The sequence below is a fragment of the Marmota marmota genome, unplaced genomic scaffold (assembly GCF_001458135.2).
Source record: "Marmota marmota marmota unplaced genomic scaffold, marMar, whole genome shotgun sequence".
NCBI classification, from domain to species: Eukaryota; Metazoa; Chordata; class Mammalia; order Rodentia; family Sciuridae; genus Marmota; species Marmota marmota.
Genome location: NW_026000057.1, coordinates 26,609,803 through 26,626,278, shown reverse-complemented (window position 1 = coordinate 26,626,278; position 16,476 = coordinate 26,609,803). Strand labels below are relative to the sequence as shown.

At 32.3% G+C, this 16,476-nt stretch overlaps 1 protein-coding gene across 2 annotated transcripts in view; it reads left to right on the top strand.

Annotated features, from left to right (window-relative positions):
* Unc5c (unc-5 netrin receptor C) overlaps positions 1-16,476 on the top strand; it is a 344,358-nt gene that overhangs the window by 43,872 nt on the left and 284,010 nt on the right. The window lies entirely within an intron of this gene.

Genomic DNA, 16,476 nt, shown 5'->3' with positions numbered 1-16,476 from the left:
GTAAATATATATATGTTTATTTATAAATTTATAAATATACATATTTACACACACATGCTATTTTACATGGAAAAGGTCATTCATCAAAGAGAGAATATTTTTATCAGATGTGAAATTCAAAATTGCCTTGAAGATGAATCCTTATAAAGAGACTATAATAGACAATCCTTGTTCCTATTCATGTACCTAGGAGTCTTTAATTTGCCTTTATAATATTTGTACAAGTTATAGTTTGTTATTTTTAAAGTTATTTTACTTCAAAATTAACACACTTTAGCATCTGATCCATACATATGTATTAACAAGCGTGAAATAACTTATTAATTTAACAACAGTGATTGAAATTTCTGGGCTCATTAGCATGTGATAATAATAATATTTGTTAGGTGGAAAATGACCTTTGTTCTGTGAAAGCGTTTGTTAAACTAATTAGTTATCAAAAATAATTGCAAATGGGAATGGTTACCATTCTTAGAACATAGACTTCTTTCAACTTTCTTAGTTAAATAGTGAAACTATATGTCAATTTAGTATTTATAAAATTATCCTTTTTGCTGACAATAAAAGCCCTAAATCATAGTATGTTTTTCAGAGTTCTGAGCCATTGACACCACCCCTAAAAAAGCACTTGGTTGCAATTTTATCATTATCAATAGTGAAAATAGACATTTTTATTGTACCAAAAGCAACAAAATTGTAGTGTAATTTTCAGATTCCTGAGCCTCTAGCTAGTCTTTCTTTTAAAGAGCATAAGCCTACATAGACCAGAGGGCTAGCTGTATAGATATGGCTAAAAAGTAAAATCTGATTTCACTATCATCTATTTCAATCTTATAACCATAAAGCACTTTCCAAAAACAAAACTAAGGATGTTAATTTATACTCCTTTTCAATGCAAAATTGGAGCTGCAACTCTTCCAGTGCCCATGAGTACAGTATCTGAACTCCCTAAATACCTAAATTCTACAATTTTTTATTAAGACATAGGAAATAGTTTTATTCTCAGAGTTTTTCCACTAATGGTTATATAGTACTATTTAAAGTACCAATTGAAGTTAGGAAGCTGAAACATTTATTTTTTCCATGTTATAGCATATGATTTGCCCAAGGGAAAGAATATACCATAATTGTACATAAACCCAATCAAGGTGATATCAGTGAGACTGAATTTTTCCTCCTTATATAACCAGTAAATGAAAATTGCTCTCTAGTATTTCAGAAAAGAACATACTAAAAACTATTAGCTAAAAGAGCTTTCTGCCTGACTGCATTAATTTCCTATTCACTTCATTACAGGGAAAGTTTTGATAGGGCTTATAAATTACAGCATGTTCCTAGCAGACTAATAGCTTTAGGAAGAACATATAATGGCTCTGCTTAATCAAAATAAGAGCAAGTTGTTGTTTATCCAGCTGAGAAACTTTGGATCAAGGGTTCTTATTTTATTATTTCTATGCCAAATCAAGGGGGGGAAAAACCCACATAAACATGACTAATGAAATACCCATAGAAAGTTTAGGAAAATACCTTGTTAGTATGGCTCTGTTAGGCTGAGTTCCTTGGGAACCCATTCCATTCATTACCCAGCCTTTTATTTAGGTCTTAATTTGGTACAGTCATTGTGCTGTAAGCAGAAGGACCATCCTGGTGAGCAGAACACTCAGGTCCCTGTTCTCAGGAAGTGTGTTGTCTGAACAACACTGATTGTATAGAGTAAGTCTTATAGGACTCAACTCATTTGAAACTGGAGGGCTTCTCACTGACATTCTTTTTATCCTGTCAAGGTGCCAAGAAAGAAACCAAGATGAACTTTAAATTTATTTTTTATTAAAAAGTAAATCCTACAACACTTCTGTGAACTAGGTGTTAAAGGACTGGGTACTCTCATAACAAAACAAATCACCAAAGTTTATGTCATTTTTATTGAGTTTTCATCTTAACTAGGTTTATAGACTACCTTTAGTCCATCTACCATTATGCCAGACACTAAAGACATATGAAGTATTCAAGGGATGGAAGGATTCATCCTCATACGCTTTCTGTTTTCAGAAACTCAGAGCTACATTTAATGATCTAGGACAGAGCCAGTTAACCTTTCTGAAACATGGTTCTGTCTCATGATGTTAATCTCCACAGCAAAGACTGTCCATTCACTCCTGTTGTGAATTCCCCAGTGCCCTCACCTTCTGTGTGTGCTCACACATCCCACCCACTTCTAATTGGACATCACTATACACTTACCTTAATAGCTTTGGCTAATGTCTGTGACTGAGGCAAGAGAGCTTATTGCAGTGTTGTTTAGCTTCCTTAGAAGAGGTAACTGGTTTTAGGTTTCCTGATTGGCTTTTCTGCCCCTCCCTTCATCCCCACACAACTTCACTTTTCTGACCATATCAATGTCAGTAGTTAGTGAATCAGTTATCTGAAGCTGTCCATCGACCTTTCCTTCATGATTGCATGAAAAGTACACAAGAATGAGGTTTCCAGAGTAAAGAATAGTCCTGCCACCTGTCCTGGCCTCTGCTCCTAGTCAATCACAGGGGTTTCCCACAGTGGTAGAGGCTACTTGTACTAGAGCAGGACCTTAGAACACTTTCAAATAGCCGTAATAAGGCAGGAAGCCATGTGGAGGCTTCCTCTGTAGCCTGTGAGAAGTAGTTATAAAGAGAAAACAGCAGCTGACTAGGCTATTGCTCTTCAAAACTTGTAATGATATCAAGTCAAGTTTTCATCTATACCCTTAGACTCTGAGAATCCCAGGGATTTGGATTTTTCCCCCCAAATTGGAAATACCATAATGAATGAGATCTGTCTTAGAATAAGAAGTATATTTTAAAAATATGCCTTAAAATACTTCTTTGAATCTGCATTTTACCAGTTTCTTGATAAACTTTCATTTTCCTCCATTTCCACAAGCACAAAGAGTTTTCATTATTAAAAGACTCTAGCAATACAGAATGTTAATTTCTTATTTTTTCTTGTTGTTCTCTAAGCAGTACTTTTTTTTTTTTGATTGATAAAACAGATTTTCTTCAGCATAAGAGAGCCAAGTCAGCAATTGAGGTGGTGATTCTGTGTGGTTTGCCCAGCCTTAGAGTCCTCATGGAGTTTGATGTGTGACTTGATGTAAATCAACTCCAAAATAAAATGTTTAAGGGAAAAATCTGAATTCAGTTATAATATCAAAGGACCCCTGGAAAAATATTTTTTTCTATTCTGAAAATAGTTTCAAAGAAATAACATAATAGTTTTCCCCTTAGCTAATTTCACAAATATGTAAATATTGGCTGAAAGTTTAGGGTACAATCAGTGAAGAAAAGAATCTTACAGTTATGTGTTAGTATCAGCTAATATTTGTATTCACTGTTCAATTTTTAAATACTTTTACAAATAGTATCTGATGTTTGCAGAGAAAAGGGAATGGTTTCGTCATGTATCATTGTCAACTAGTCAGGGGAAATGTTTTTAAGTAGCCTCTTGCCTTCCTCTGCCTATGGCTTCCTGAATGGCTTTTCTTTTTGCCAACATAAACAATACAATATATTTCTGATTTGAGTTGTAAAATAAAGGATCATCATGAATTATCAGCAAAATTTTGGGTCAAGTTGAATTAAATAAACCAAATGAATAATTATTCCAAGCACTGTAATCAAATTCCACAATACTACAAGAATTATAACCTACAGTTGTTGTTTCTTAATTCTAAGTTTCAGAGTCTGTGATATGTGCTTCATAAATTAATAATCACTTGAACAGCCTGACAGTATTTATTATTATCATCCCCAATTTACAGATGAGAAAATAGAGCAGTGAAAGAGTAAACTAAGTTTCTACATCTAAACCCAGGTCTCGATTTAGAACCCTGTGACCTTTTCTTTATGCCATTTTATCTGATCACTATATGGAATGTTTGTAATTTACCAAATAATTCTATAGGAGTAGAAGTAAATACAAATTGGAGTCACAATAAAATGTATAATTAAAAACCTGGTAAAAAACAGGAAAGAAAAAAAATGGTTTTAGTATAGCTTTGTTCTCTTGGCTGCATTTTAATTTTAATTAATAATATGATTATACTGCTAATAAATACCTGTTTTCAAAGATAAATGAATCAAGTGGTTGAGTATTAAAGGATTAGGTGGAAAATATCAATAATTTGTTTGATCTGTATGGCTTTTCTACCATGAGTATTATACTTAGTACATTGTCTTATCATTTCTATATACTCCCAGGAAACCTCTAGTGATCTCTACATGAGTATGGCCCATGTCCTCTTTATCTATATAATTCAGTACCAGCACAGTGATTGGCCCATCTACTCACTGAATAAATCGCAGGTTAAGAAACACTGAATGAACACAGGTCATTCCATAGCTTATTAATAATAAATAATTTACCAAGTAAGCAGAGATAAATTAATTCCTCTTAAATGGCTTACGTTAATCTACCAATATGAATTTGTATTTTAAAAATAAGTACCCATATGAATTTCTTGTTACATGTGTCTTCATTGCTATTGTCATTTAGTGTCCAGAATTTATGTCACTTGGTCAACTTATTTGTATCTTCAATACAAATAATGTCTGTACATGTTTTAAACCTAAGGTAACTAAAAGGATTCTTTCTTTCTTTTGGGTGCTAGGAATTGAATAAAGGGCTTCAAGCATTCTAAGCATGCACTTTCCCACTGAATTACACTCCCCATCCCTAAAGTGATTCTAGTGATTCTTCTGTTAGTAGCATACTTTTTTTTCCTATTTTTTTGTATAAGGGATTGAACTTAGGGGTACTAAATCACTGAACCACATCCACAGCCATTATTATTGTTATTATTATTATTATTATTATTACTATTACTATTACTATTATTTTATTTTGAGATGGGGCTCAGTAAGTTTCTTAGGGCCTCACTAAGTTGCTAAGGCTAGCTTTGAACTTGCAACCTCCTGCCTCAGCCTCCTGGACTGCTGGGATTATAGGCTTGCACCACCACACCCAGTTTACTAGCATACTTTAAAATATTTTAAGGTTAAAGTTTACTAATGATTAAGGATGGCCAGTTCACAATTTCCTAATTAAAAAAAACAACAACTTATAGTTATGTCCCCTTCTATATTCTTGACATAAATAACACTACAGATTTAGGTATGGTTGCAGTGTTAAGTACATAGTTTTGCTTTTGTTTTTTAATCAGACACTAATATACCTTTTCTTGACCAATCTGGGTGATTCAGTAGTTTAAAAATGAGAAATAGTTATGTGACACTTTTGGTTAAGTCCTAATTTCTGAGGCTGAGAAAAAAATGCTCTGAAAATAAGGAGAGAAGTAAAATAAATAGCATGTACACTGTCAACAGAGGATGCCCTTCTGACTGTTGCTAAGTTTGTGTGCAAGAGTATATGCAAACTAATTTACATAGAATGGCTAATACTGTTTTGCTTCCGAATAAAATAGTCCTCCAGTCCTTAGATGTTCAGTTTTCCAATTGCAGTCGTTCTGCCATTAAAAATAATTTATTTAACTAGCATTTATTGAATTACTCCTATGTGCAATGTAAATGGGATAATTTATGTAAAATGTCTTGAAAATTGCAAAGTTGGATATAAATGAAAAGTATTGCTATTAATATCAATTTATGTTCCTGAATAATTTCTAATTTCTCCATGTGAAAATAATGTTTGAAGCCTAGATCCTCTGTCATTCATTAAAATTTAGTAAACCTTTGAAGTTGCTCATCCTTTTTCATCCTTTATATTGTTGTTGCTCTCTGGTTGAAACAGAGATTTCCATTAAATTCATGAATTAAAAATAAGATTGTCAAACTTGACCACTAAAAGAACATGAGCTCTAGAAGCAGAAAAGGGATTTTAAACTCTGGATCCGCTTACTAATAGCTGTTCATCAAATTTGGGTAACCATTTAACTTGCTAGAGCCTTAACTCTCTATCCATAAAGTATGGATTTTTCACCCCTCTCCTAATTTACTCACTGAGATCCTTGTGATGGTCCAGAGATGGTCTATGTGGAACTAATTTGATCTTTTGATGTTAAGTACACATCCGTTATTATATTTTTATTATCATATATGCATCCTAATTCCAAATGTCACTAGTTTCTTCAGGAGTTTCATGACTACAGAAAAGGGATAAATGCTTAATTTGGTCTTTGAATTCATATATTCTTCCCCTCTGGCTTTGGTGGCACTGGTTTTCCCAATTTCAGGGCAGCCATTGCATTAAAGATCAACAAAACCTGACCTCTGTACTGGGTATAATTTAACTGACAATTGGCAAAGTTATAGATGATAAGAGGAATATCCTATTATTAAGAACTTTCCCAAAAGAGATGAGAGGGAAATATGTTATAGTCTCCTTTACACTTAAATTTTTTAAAAAATAAGAAATTATGTAGGAAAAGAAAATACTGAAGGGCTGGAGATGTAGCTCAATGGTAGACTGCCTAGTATATGCAAGGCCCTAGATTCAATCACCAGTATTGCAAAATAAATAAGTAAGAAAAGAAAAATAGAGAACTATAATTTCCCCTTCAAAATCAGCAAAATGAAAATGGATAAGGGGCACTGGAGGAAAATAAATAGACTCTTTCCAACTTAATGACCAGCTGACTTGCATAAAAATAATTAGAAATGCCAGTATTATTAGCATTCACAACTGCACATAATTGTGTCACTTTGGCTTCATTTGCAGAAACATCACATATATCCTAATTCCAAATATTCTCTGTATATGGTGGCCATAAATCTTAACATGAAATATGACATCAGTTTTTCTTCAGTTAAGTTTTTCAGTCAAATTGAAAGAAAGGCAATAATAAGGTTAATTCTGGGTAGTCAGATCAATGAAGACTTTCACAATAAACAGTGACTTTAAAAATTTTGCATCAATTCTAAATTTTGAGAGCACATTAAGACATTATGTGAACTTCTTCATTTTTAAATTTTATTTTAAAATAAGTTTAATTTTAGCATTGCCTCTTAGAAGCAGAAGACATCTCTCCTTTCTCCATTAAATTTGCTTTTTCTTACTTAAACTTTACTTCTCCAATTTTGGAACTCTGTTGAATGTGGGAAGCCCAGCTAAACAGACACATGTCCATGAGTTGCATTCCATGCACTTTGTTTTAATAACAACGTTAAATTCTGTTAGCTTTGCTAAGGACGTGGGGAAGACAACAAATCTGAAAAAAAAAATGATCTCTAATGCCCTAAACAAATTCTGGGAACACCTTGGTTTAATTTTCTTGCAGCAAAAACTTTTGCAGATTTTATCAGTAGTATTTTTTTAAAGGTCTTGACATCTTTGAATGAATCATGAGTTGCTATTATTATCATTCAAGGTGAATGACAAAGCATAGGGACCCACCTGGACACTGTTACTAAATTATAAAAGGCTTGTTCTTCTCTCAAATATAAATAGATTTAAATTGCATTTGATTCACACTTTACATTTACCAAATAGCACCTCTCCTCAAGACTGTCCGGTAGATTAAATTATATTCAGCTAGTCATATTTTCTTTTTACTTACCAATCATATGAGTGATTTTTCTTTCTTGCCCTTTTCAATCTGGGGAACAGTTTTTAAGAACCTTAGCATAAGTTAAAATAACTGGCTCTTGCAGTTTTAATATTTCTTTATTGAATTTTGATATCATAGTTTTGATTTAATCATGACATGTACCATCTATTTGGCATCTTTGGCAGATTCAATTTTGTAAAACTAAAAGGATGGCATTATAATTGAAATAGAATATTAACTGTAAATAGTAGTAGAGATTTCCAATCTATCATTTGCCTTCATATTGTTTATTAATAACAGGCTTGGCTGTTAGGTCAGAATATTTTTGATCAACTAGGCATCTATAACTTTGAGTTAGCAAATTAATGATTGTCTGCAAAGCTTTATGAAACAAGCAGGAATGTGTAGCAAGCTTTTGGCAATAGTTTTTAAGTCCCTGACCTGGTTTCTGGTTGCCTTAAAAACCTAGACCACTTTTGCCCAGTAGTATATAGTTGGAACTGAATACATAGGCACAATTTGAAAATTAAAAAGGAAGATTTATTGAGAAATATATAGTGTGCTTATTTTTCACCTTTTGTAATATTATTGATTTTTTCCTCCCAGGTTAAAAAAATGTTCATGTTTAATGAAGCTCACCATCCACTGAGTAAAAAGTGCATTGTTAGATAAAGATATTAGAAAACTCTTTTTAAAAACAGAATGCACACAATAAAACCTTAGTTTGAAATTCAGTGTTTAATAGTCTTTTCCAAATCTATATTTTCGACTGTCTTTCCAACCATGAATTCTGCATTATAAATAGATTAGTGTGCTCCCAGTTTTCCAAAGAAGTCTTGTAATTCCTGCTTCAAAGTTATATCCTTCTCTCTGCTGGAATTCCAGACACCTTACATACATTCCAATATGATATAATAACCTCATCCTTGAACGTGTTATTTTACTTATTAGCTTTATTCTAATTTGGGATAAAAACTACTTATAATAATGTTGATTACCTTTATCTGTCTTAAATTTATTATGTTCTTTAAGTTTTCTACACCAGATATCCCATCATACAATGGGTGTTTGATAAATAGTGTGAGCTATTCTGTAATTGAAGAGAGTAGTCTGAGTAAGCCAAATTAGAATTATATAATTTAACCTGACAAGAGTGATTATTTACTAATAAACATGCTTAGCTATCAAATATTAACAATAAGGAGTCCTTGAACCACTGCCATAATTAAAACATAGATGAGAGTGAGGTAAGATAAGCCTAAAAATCAGATCTGAAAAGTTTGTTTTGTTGAGTTAAACATTGTATTTGTAAGAATTTACTCTGATGACCTCATTAGGTAATAAATTTGTCTTAGAGAAATAGTAATGTCACCACAAGAGTCTCCACTAATAACTTAATTTCCATTAAAGGTAAAGTTGAGATTCTCTTTTTGAAATAACATGGATTAACACTTTTATTTTTATGTTTTGCCTTGAGTGAAAAAGTTCATGTTTGTGCATTAGGTAACAAAGACAAACATTTAAGCTTTTTAGTGTATATTTTGAATGTGGTTATCATAAAAACAAAGGGCAGATGATAATTCAGTTTTCTAATGATGGAAGAGAGCAGCCCAGTAACTGTGAATGGTTTTTGTTAAGTCAATTCCATATTAATTTTAACAGAAGGCAGAAACATTTTTAAAAAACTATACAACAACATTTTGCAAAATGGTTACTCTGATTTTTTAAGTCAACAATTACATGGTAGAAAAGACATAATAGACACAAAAACACAAAGAGTTATGAACCACCATAATCTAGGCTATTTAGATAGTACAAAGAAAACTATAAAGTAGCATAAAAGTACAATTCCTCCCCCACACTACATTCCTATTTAAATAGCATAAGAAATACATCTCATTTTACAATAGAAATTTATTTCTATCACCCTCCTTTTATTTTTTCACTCATGGGTACATTTTTTCCCTCATACACATACACAAGAAAACTTTCCTATAAAATTTTGTATCACCAATAGTAATTAAATAGTTAAATATTAGATAATTTTTCAAAATTAATAATAGATATATGATATAGATAACTAATATACTATATTACATACTATACATCTAATACATATTACAAATGCATATGTAACTAATATACTTCTCAAGTCCTTCAGATTATCTCCTTTATTTTACACATACATTTTGATCTAAACCAAAATTTTCTGGCTAACCTTGATGTTAGCTAAACAATGCCAGTTACAGTGACCTTACAGTGTTCAGACACATATAGATATTCAAATGGCAATTTCTGTTTAAAAAGAGAACAAATCAGTAAATTTTTTGGTAATGCCTTAGTAAAAACAAAATATTAATAAGACAAAATGCAGAAATAAAATCATTATTTATTATTTGGAACAGAACAAATTTCAATATTGATTTATAATTTTTATAGTAGTTTCAAATTATCTCATTTGATCTGTGGATCATATATGGTAATTATCACATCTAAGCCTAAACAGGTTTGCTCATGAGTGAATGAATCAGGATTTTAGTTCACTTGGTTTATTTGTTTGGTTTGCAGCACTGGGGATCAAGCCCAGGGCCTTGCACTTTCTGGTCAAACACTACCTCTGACTTATACCCACAGTACCTTTTGGATATCATGTTTGAGACAGTCTCACTAAGTTGCTCAGGCTGGCCTCAAAGTTGTTATGTCTCCTGCTTCAGCCTCTTGAGTAGCTAGGATTTTCTGTATTATCTCTGTACAATAAACTAATGAAGTATCCCAGAAAATATAATGACTGTTCTATAGACTTGTCTGATAGATAGGAAGTTTCTGTTTTGTTTTGTTTTGTTTTTCATATACACGTCTTGAAAATGTTCATTAAAAGAATGTATTTTGCCTCTTTGCCTAAAACCAAGTGTTTCTTATCCTAAATTCTGCATTTTTTTTCTTTTGCCAACAGTGTGTGAATATAATAACCACTACAAAGCACTGTACCTTTTTCATCTTTAAAACAGCAAGACAGTACTAGAATGGGGAGATTTGCTATTTGTGCTTGTGATTCTTTTTGCCAATCACCAGTTAAATAATTTATATTCATTTGCTTCCTAATTACAAGTAAATTTTTAACGTACATCTGCTTTTATGACCAGTCACCAAAAAAATGTTTTAATTGAACTTATTTAAATTTTGGAAAGGGCCAATTTTGTGTGTTTCCTCTATCATGTACAATCACCTTTCCATTCATTTGTTCTTTCTGAAAATTTACATTCAGTTCCTGGTCTATTCCATGCAGCATTAGGTAATTAGGTAAACTCAGTCCCTGCCATATGGATTCTTTCATCTAACAGAAAAACAGGTATGATATAAAAATCAAACGAATAAATTATATTCTGTGCTTAATCTAGTGCAGTGAAATGAGAAATGCTTGGATATATAATTCAAGAGTTGTTCAATTTAAAACATTATATTTGCAGAATATTTTACCGTTTAAGCATCTTGCTATTTATCCTTTAACACAAATCAAAAACTTCAGAGACTTAACAGACCTCTTTAAGATGTTCTGTAAGTCAATATGACTAAATAAGTAAATGTATTCAGAAACAAAATTTTCCCCTTTGCAGGAAAGATTTTGCTATGATAATTACTCAATGTGATTTTTCTTTTGCATTTATATTTGTGGTTATGCTGATATTCTAATAAGGTTTTGTTGAAGCAATAAGTTCATTAACTAAGTGAAGATGAATCTAATGTGTGTTAATTATGCTTTATTTCATAGATATAGGCATGTAGAATCTGAGTCATAGCCGAGGTGTTAATTATTTTATAATAATAAGAACAAATTAATAAAGGGATTCGCATATTAATTAAAAGTTCACAGTGGTATTTGTACTTCAGATAAGCAATGAACTTCAGTTTTATCCGTAAATATATTTTGAGAAATTCAAACATTTTAGAGAGGTTATGTTTTAATGCCCTATTTGCTTTTTAGCTATTTCTTTAAAGACTTGTGATAACTTGCACAATTTGAATTTGACCAGTGCACCCCCCTTCCATCTTGAAGTACTTCTCTTTACTTCCATGAAATCCTATCCTTGTTCCTTCTACTTGTTAGGTCTATGCTTCTCAGTCTCCTTTTCTGGCATTTTCTCTTTTCGACAACTCTTATGTGCCACAGTCTCAGAACTCTGTTCTGGGTCCCATTTTCTTCTCTATGCATGCATATGTGTGTTTGAGCTGTGTTCCATGCCTCCGAGTATCTTTGTAGGCAATCTCATTTAGTTCTCTGGACTGAAGTTTTATCTGTATGCTGTTGAATTCTAAATTCACAATGCCAGGTTTGACTCTCCCACTGACATCCTGGCTCATTAAATTAAATGTATATTCAATCTCTCCTCCTGGAATAGGCTTCTCACATGCAATCCTTTTGGAAACAGAATTCTTGATTTATCCCCCTAGATCTCTCATCCCAAAACTTATCTTTCACATCCCATCCCCATTCCTCATTTTCTCACTGTGTACTACAGTTATCCGCATGGCTTGAGACTGATTCCTTAACATACTTTGAATCCAGCTACTAGCAGTCTACTATCCATACTTCTCTCTGTCTTATCTGCTTCCTTCCTGTGTAAGACTCTAACCTAAAGGATGGTAGTTTTCTACTTCTCCTGCTTCAATTCCTGTCTCCCCAGAACACATTCTGCACAAAGATTCAAGATTGACTCTTAAAATCCATACCGGGTCAGTGACTTCATTTCATGTGATTTCCTAATGCTTCCTCCCTACACACAGAATAGAATAATCACTACTTATTGTGGTCTACAAGGCCCTGTGACATCTGGCTTCTCTGTACATCTCAGATCACATCCTCTGCCACACTCACCCAGGGTTCCACTGCCCTTCATGCTGTCTCTTTCCACTTCAGGACCTTGGGTTCCTCTGCTCACAGTCCTGCATCCCAGAAGGTGAACTACCTATGCTTTCTTACTGACATTTACATTGCACCGTCCCTACCTTAAACCTCTTCCATCTTGAGAATCACATTTCTTGTTTTTCCTTCCCTTCCCCCTTTCTTTCTAAATTCTTTAATTTTGTTACATCATTATAACTTCATCCCCATGCTGATTAATACAATTTAATGTAGCAAAGAATAAATATCTGCCAGATTGCATGGCTTAATCACATTATAATTTTTGAACTGATGTTTTCTGGGGATACCTCTGAATCTGGGGGGCATGCATGCTTATAGGAGAGTGAGCTGTTGCTTTATCTGACATTATCTTTATCTAAAGTTATCTAAATATTTGAAATACTCTGTGCTAACAACTCTTGTCTCCTCCTGAGACTGTGAATAGAATTATTTCCAGATGGCCCTGAAGTTTCAGCATATTGCTACAGTTAACAAAAAGCTTTTGTAAATGTTATATTAACCACTAAGGGGCATGTGCTACCATTAATTTGTGTTATGAGTTCCTGTTGTTAATGGTAGAATTTGCCTGAGTGTGCTTTTTCTCCTTAAATCATATACAATAATTAGAGTACTGGTTTCTAAGAATTACAGATACCAAAGAACTGACATGAAAGTTCTTTAAAACATGTTAGGTGTTCCTCTTAACAAAGAAATAATTTTCAGAAGCTATAAAAGAATTATACTGTTTGATCATCAGGAATTTTTTTTTTAATCTGCTAAAACAAAATTGGGAGAATTGAATTATTGTTGCCAAGGAGTATATAATATGTGACTCATTTGTCTTTTTTTCTTTTCTTGCATTTGTATCAAGTAAATTAACACAAAAATCTCTTTAGAGCATTGTGTTTCTGTTTAATTGTCAAGAGTAAAAAGTGGTAATATATTGCATAGATGGCACTTTATTTTTCAAAGTTATTTATGATCACAGAAATTAAATAAATAATTTTAACATCAAAATTCCTGCTATTGACTTTATGGTTGTTTCCACAACTTTTCCAGGATGTTTAAAAGTTCATTTGAGCTTACTATAGTTTGAAGGAAGGTGGATTTCTTTATGGATTAGATCAGTGTATTAACCAAGGAAAGCAGAAATAGTATTGGCCTCGTTAGTCCTAATATAAAACATCAGCAAAGTTTTGGAAAAACGGGATGAGATTTACTAACATTCTATTCAACCTACTTGTAAACGTTAACTTAAATGAAAAAGACAACCCTAAAATTATAATTACATAGCCCAGGAAAAAGAAGTTAACCAATAACAAATTCAAGGTCATAAAATATACTTTCTGTTTCTTTATGAGAACCTAAGGCTATGGTTTCTCTTACTGCTTGCCAACTTATATATGGTTACCAGGGTAACTTCCTGTTCTAAATTATGCTGTGTGAAACTTACATATATTCTCTTGAGTTAGAACCAAATTTAGATTCCATTTACAATAGCTAGAATGGGGTAGGAGGGAATTATCTAATAACATTTGTAGTTTCTTAAAACAAAAATCAATACATGGCACATCTAACCAGCTCCTAAATCTAACCAAACTGGTTTCTTCGCCTAAATAAATTGGGAAAAAAACCACAATGTTTTACTCTGTATAACAATTTTATATATGAGTATTAAAAAGTAAAATGCAGAGTTTAGTGTTTATATAGTTATGTCCTTTTATATCTCTTATGGCAAAATATGTGGTAGAGATTTATTGGCATATATGCAAATGGGAATAAATAGGTATAGGGTTATAGAGAATGTGCTATGTCAGTCTTTTAATAAAACCTTGCATTCAGGTATGAGATATGGCTATTCATCAGTCCTCATCTTATTCAACAAGCATGTAGTATTTACTACTAGGTACAAAGCAATGTGTGAAATATCAGGGAGACAAATCAAATGTTTTGCTTACTCTCAAAGAGCCTAAAGGGAAGATGACAATATATAGATCAACACAGTACATTGTGGTAAGTTCTATAAAAGAAATGTTCTGGGTGCCAGGGACTTGGAGGGATATCTAAATCAAATGATGGATCCAGGATGTATTTCTGGAAGAAGAAATACATTAAAGATGTTTTAAGCCAAGGGGTAACTTAAGTGATTGGATTTGCATTTGGAAATGATAATTCTGGTAGCAGTTTGGAGGCTGGTAGGAAGGAGTCCAGACTGGAAATAAGAATACCTTAAACTTGGAAGACCACTGCGTCGTTCAAATTTGGGATAAGAGCCTAAATTAAGTCAGTTATAAGAAGAATGTCAAGGAGGGATAAAAGAGTATTAACATAGCAACAGTTTGGAGTTGAAGAATATTTGGAAGGGAAAGGACTGTTGATAGTGAATGCCTGTTTTATAAGTTGGGAAACAAAAATCCAGACAGTGATGCTTGCATATATCTAAAATTTAGACAAAGGGAATACAGACTTTCATATTGTCAATGGTGAGTCCAGAGTAATTTCAGAAACATTTTATACCTTAAGGTTAATATAATAAAAAGTTCTGTAATGGTTATAAATTCTGAAAATATACATTTTATTTTATGTTATGTATATTTGACATTTTGAACTTGAACAAATCAGAAACTAAAAAGATAAGTCTGCTAATATTTTTTTTAAAAAAATCAAAGCTGATTGAATCAGATAAAAGTATTTCAGCAAAAGGTTACCCCTTAGGTAATCCAATATTTTTCAAAAAAAATAGTTTTCATAGTTTTTTCCCAACACGAATTTATAAATTTACTCCATACTATGTAACGTTTTCTTGCATATCACAATGTTCTCAATTCTTAATGGAAAGATTAAGGTTGCATAATTAAAAGCATGGTTAGACTTGTTGATGGTATGTTACTAGTAATACTCATAAAGTGGCCACCTGGTACAGCATAAATGTAGTTTACAGAACCCTACCTGACAGTCTTGACCCTTTTAAAATCATAGCCAGTGTTTAATGGCAAAAGAAATTATAGGAGAAAATGACAAGACTTGTTCGAAATGATATTTCATTTCCTTTCCCCTTTAAAAATGATAACAAAATATCAAGATATATCACACATCTGTCCAGCATTCATTTAGGGCAACATTATTTCATCAATATGATAACTATTCAATATTCACATGCTTATTTTATAAGACACACAGAACAAAACTGAAGTATTCCACTAATTTGTGAGGAGGTGACTATTTTATATATTGTAAATGGTAAATCCCTTTGGTCTCACCAGAATGTCCATATGTACCTTGTTCTTAAAAACACTATGAAGTGCTTCACTTAGGGCACTGACCCTAGAAAATCAATAATTTATTTATGTAATCATGTCTCAAGGACTTATCACAAGTTCATTTGGTATAACTAAAATACTGGAAGCTGTCACATCTGCCTTAGTATAAGATATCTAGTAATATTCAGTGCAGTTTAGTGCAATGAGTTTTTAAAAATTATATGTCTTCTTGTTGGAAATTGATGTCCGAACATGTAATTAATATGATACTAGTTTCTACTAAGTGGAAATTTACATTTTTCAAATGAATTATCACACTAAAGAAAGGCAGAATATAAATGTCAAATATTCACCAATGTATGTTTCTGAGATTCCTTATAGTAATTATGTTAAATCAGCCTCATGACATTATATAAACTAGAATGGATTGTATTTTTTATTGTTAAACATTTTTTTAACCTAGGAAAAATGTACAGAAGTTGTTCTTGAGTTTAAAAATAACTTCTTTTAAAAATAATAGGAATTTTTTAAGTGGTTTGAATTTACCTTCAAAATTTATACAGAATCTCATCACCTCTGTTGCTTTAACCTTGATCTGAACTACTGTCATCTCTGAATTGAGATTCTGTAATCATCTCATAACTGGTTGATTTTGTCAACAGATTAGACTTTAGCAGCAATAATTATCAACAAAATAAACCTCAGTGAATGTTGCCTGATGTATTAGAATGTGAATGAATGAGTGAATGAATGAATAGAATGTTGTAAGAACTGTGTTG